This window comes from Dama dama, chromosome 19, assembly GCF_033118175.1.
Source record: "Dama dama isolate Ldn47 chromosome 19, ASM3311817v1, whole genome shotgun sequence".
Classification (NCBI taxonomy): domain Eukaryota; kingdom Metazoa; phylum Chordata; class Mammalia; order Artiodactyla; family Cervidae; genus Dama; species Dama dama.
In genome coordinates, this window is record NC_083699.1 from 10,574,595 (window position 1) to 10,579,191 (window position 4,597).

Here is a 4,597-nt window from a genome sequence, read left to right on the forward strand (position 1 = left end):
TTGTTTTATTTGCATGAGTATTTTGTATAATATAGTTGGCCCTTGGACAACATGTGTGGGGAGGAGGGGTCAACTGTAATATGTTGTCTTTCATACGGGTGCAAGATTTTTCCTAAGTTAAGGATATATTAGTTGGGAGAGTCAGACAGTATGGAAGTCTGTAATCACTGTGGCCAAGTGCATTCAATCTCTTCTTTTAAAACATTTCTTCTAACACTTTTAAGCTTAGAAAGCACTCCCAAACTCCTTTGCACTTCACTGATACTTAATACAAAGTCAAGTTTTTCTTTTAGTCTTTTTGATGTGATTGGCACTTTCTGCTCTCTTTAATCCATATTGGATTTGGTATGGTCTTAGATGTAAAATAAGGATCTACACTGACATCTTTCCTTAGTATGTAACCAATTGTTCTACTATAACTTATTAAATAATGCTCTTCTGCTGGGATCCAACACATGAGATCCCACCCATGACAAGGTCATAAGGGAGAAAACCTGACAGGCAAGGCGGATCAGGTTTTCAGGGGTTTTGAAAAGGCCAGCTCACGAGATCCCACCCATGACAAGGTCAGGAGGAGAAAGCCTGACAGGCAAGGCAGATCAGGTTTTCAGGGATTTCGAAAAGCTGCCCCCGGCGCTCACCTTAAAGATGATATCTGTCTCTCTGATGCTTGCCTCAATAGACTACTCCTTAATTTCTGTGACACAGGCAGAAGGCCTTCCCCGATCTCTTTCCAAGTAAGAATCAGTTTAGAACTTTAATTGGTAAGTTTCCCGGGTGGTGGTGTTTTATGAGATTATCCAGGGTAAAAGGAGTGTTTTAATTTAAACTCCTTTGCTGGGATTTTAGTTTCTTTGGCAAATGCATTTATGCCCTTGGTGCTAATATGCATGATTGCTTATAATACCCTAATCATAAAATAACATAAAGAACCTGATCATATAAAGGCCCTAACAGACATAGAGCCCTTCGGGGGGCGAGGAAGCCCTATTAGAAAACACAAGAAAAATTATTCTAAAAGTAGTTATTGGGTTAACATTTGCTTGCTGTGTTTTGCTTGCTGTGTTTTTGCTTTTAATGTTCTAAGGTTATGTTATAGAAACCATTGTTGATATAGTTAAAGATCTAGAGAAATAAAAGCTTAGCCCTAGTGTGGTAACAATGAGATGGTTGTTAATTGTCAGCCAGGAGTGCTAGGCAGAGGCTGCCTCACCAAAGTCGCAGAGTCAGTCTGGGATGAACTTCTTAGATAAACGCAACTGACAACTTCTGCAGAAAGATTAATTTTTGTGTTAACAAGGTTATACTTCTACTCTGTACTGTTGCCCTATGAGACTGCTACCTTTCAGTTAAGGTCACCATAGAAACAGAAAATAGGTTTACATTCACCTGACCTGCATAAAATGTTAATAGGCCCCAAGGCCAGAAGATAATGTACAAGACCCTCATAAACAAAGAAGTATGCAGAAAACAGCCTGGTTTCATGAAGAACAAGCTGATGTAATGTTAAACTATCTTCCCCTTAGAGATGTACTAACTTAAGGTATAAAAGCTACGGTAAAAAATAAATCATTGCCAGACTCTGCTGCACCCCCCGTCTGGTCACTCTCTCTCTCTCTCTCTCTCTCTCTCTCTTTCTCTCTCTCTCTCCCTCGCAGACTTGGCCCTATCAAGGCTGGTCTCATGTGTCTTCTCTCGCTGACACCATTCATCCTGAGGGTACCCCCTGGATTCTGCCGAGGCTGGACCCCGGCACTCTTCCATGATGTTTACAGTTCCATGGTGTAGTGGTTAGCACTCTGGACTCTGAATCCAGCGATCTGAGTTCAAGTCTCAGTGGAACCTGTCTATGTTTTGCCGTCCTCGTTAGTGTAGTGGTGAGTATTCCCACCTGCCACGCAGGAGACCAGGGTTCAATTCCTGACAGGGAGGCAACATGTCCTTTAGGTTTCAGTGACAAAGAATCTGCCTCCAATGTGAGAGACCCAGGTTCAATCCCTGGATCAGGAAGATCCCCTGGAGAAAGGAATAGCTACCCACTCCAGTATTCTTGCCTTGAGAATCCCATGGACAGAAGAGCCTGGCGGGCTACAGTCCGAGGGGTCACAAAGAGTCAGACATGACTGAGCGACCAACACACAGCAACTTCCATGGTACCTTTATCACAACAAATTATAGTTTTATACAGTTTGGATCTAGAGACCAGGAAAATGTCTGCTCACAGTAAACCAAGGAGTAGGGAAGAAACCCTCCGAGAGCCTCCCCCTCCACACACTGCAACCAAAACTGTAAGTTTAAGAAATAATAGCTGTGGGACTTTCCTGGTAGTCCAGAGGCCAAGACTCTGTGTTCCCAATGCAGGGGACCTGGGTTCAAACCCTGGTCAAGGAACCAGATCCTGCATTCTGCACCTGGTCCAACCACTTAAGTATATATTTTTTAAATTGACAGTTGCATAAAATTTAGTCTTTCTACCTGGTCAACTGCTCTTTCTTTCAAATCTTCATTTAGCACATTTGCTTGACTTTCTGTAGTTTTCCTAATATCAAGTCCTCTTAAAACTGATTAAGATCATTATAGCTAGAGTTATTCTTCCTGTTTGACATGTTGGAAATAACCTATATTTTATTATATAAAAATATATAAATTTCCATTGAATTTACATAATAACCAAAATGAACAAAAATGAAGAGGAAAAAGAGGAAGGGGGGGAAATGTTTACTAAAATATATATAAATGAATCTTATAAGCAACTTGACTGTAACTTGGTATATTTGTCAGTGTTTGATTGGATGACAGAAGGGGTATAGGAACTAGGGCAGCTGTGAAGAGGCCAGAGCCTGAATCCTAAGATTTGTCCTGTTGTTTTTTTGGGTCTGGGGGGAGTTGCACTGGGTCTTCATTGCTGTGCTAGGGCTTCTCACAGATCACAGATCACAGGCTCCAGGACACGCATGGGCCCAGTTGCCCTGTGGCATGTAGATTCTTCCCAGGCCAGGGTTCGAACCTGTGTACCCAGCATTGGCAGGCGGACTCCTAAGATTTGTCCTTGCCAGAACTCTCTGTCTGTCTCTCTGTCTTGTCTCTGTCCCTTTCTGTCTTCCTCCCTTAACCCCCACACCTCTCTTTCTCCTTCTCCCCTCTCATTTCTCATTGTTACTTTTTCCTATTTAACTAAATTCTCTTCTACCACACATAGGCTTTCTCCTTGTGGGCAATGGGGTGGGGGGTGGGTAGTGGGAAGATAATGATTACCAGAATCTACAACTCTGTGAGCTAGTTTGAACTTTGTTGCAGTCTTCACATGGGCATGCAGGGTCATTTGTGACTTTCCCCTGACCTGGCCACCCTGTCCTTTTCTCTCCTTTTTCCTTACTCGGTACTCCTTATCCTGAGTTAAGAACCTTGAACTACTTAGAGTGCTGCATCTCCTGGGCTCCATTTTGCACTTGCTGTTCCTTCTCCATCTGAGCTGTCCTACTGCTCTTGTCTCCACTCACACTGGTGAATTCCAGCTCACACTTCTGCTCACTACAGCTGTCACCTGCTCTAGGAAATCCACCAGAATGCCACACTTCCCCCAACAAAGTTAGAATCCCATAAATGCTGTTAGTGCTTGGGCTTACATCCAACACAGCATGCGTGCGTCATAGACTATAGCCCACCAGGCTCCTTTGTTCATGGAATTTTCCAGGCAAGAATACTGGAGTGGGTTTCCACTTCCTTCTCCAGGGGATCTTCCTGACCCAGGGGTTGAACCTGTGTCTCCGGCATCTCATGCACTGGCAGACTGATTCTTTACCACTACACCACCAGGGAAGCCTCTAGCGTAGCCTGCGTGCTCAGTCGTGACTGACTCCCGACTGTACTCTGCAAGGCTTCTCTGTCCATGAGATTTTCTGGGCAGGAATACTGGAGTGGGCTGTCATTTCTTGCTCGGGGGGATCTTCCCAACCCAGGGATAGAACTCACATCTCCTTCATTGCAGACGGATTCTTTACCGCCTAGCCACCAGGGAAGATACCCTAGGATAGTACATGGATCACATCCAGCCAGTTTAAGCAGAAAGGGATTTATTACAGGGTACAAGGTAGCTTACAGAATTTCAGCAAGGCTGGGGAGCCAAGCTTGGGTGTTACCCAGCCTGTGAGTAGCACGGCCAGGAAAAATATCCAACATCCTATAGAAATGCCACAGCCAGTCACTGCCTGACACTTCACCCTGCCAATGGTAAAGCCAGGATTTGCAAACCCTTCCAACAACACAGAAGAACCTAACCCCTCCAACAACCCTTCCTGCCTGAAGGACACTGTGACCACCATGTCACAGTATTTTCTTTAACCTTCCAAATTTCTGGTTGGCAGAAGCCTGGTCACAGAGAAGGGAAGCTGGGAAATGTATTCTTTACCACAATAAGCAGAGGGTTGAAGTAGTATTGAATGAGCCAGTTTTCAGTATCTTCCATAAAAACTGTGTTGTTAAGGACATACAGATTTATTGTTTTTATACTGTCTTGGTGAATAATTTCTTAATCTGTATGAAATCTTTGTTCCCAGAAATACTTTAAATTTAATATCCACTTTATCTGATATTAGTA

The 4,597-nt window shown here is 43.6% G+C and overlaps 1 non-coding gene across 1 annotated transcript; it reads left to right on the forward strand.

The window, feature by feature from the left end:
• Nucleotides 1-1,773: 1,773 nt before the first annotated feature.
• Nucleotides 1,774-1,845, forward strand: TRNAQ-CUG (transfer RNA glutamine (anticodon CUG)). Its single transcript has one exon. It is a non-coding gene; the product is annotated as a tRNA-Gln (tRNA).
• Nucleotides 1,846-4,597: the final 2,752 nt, after the last annotated feature.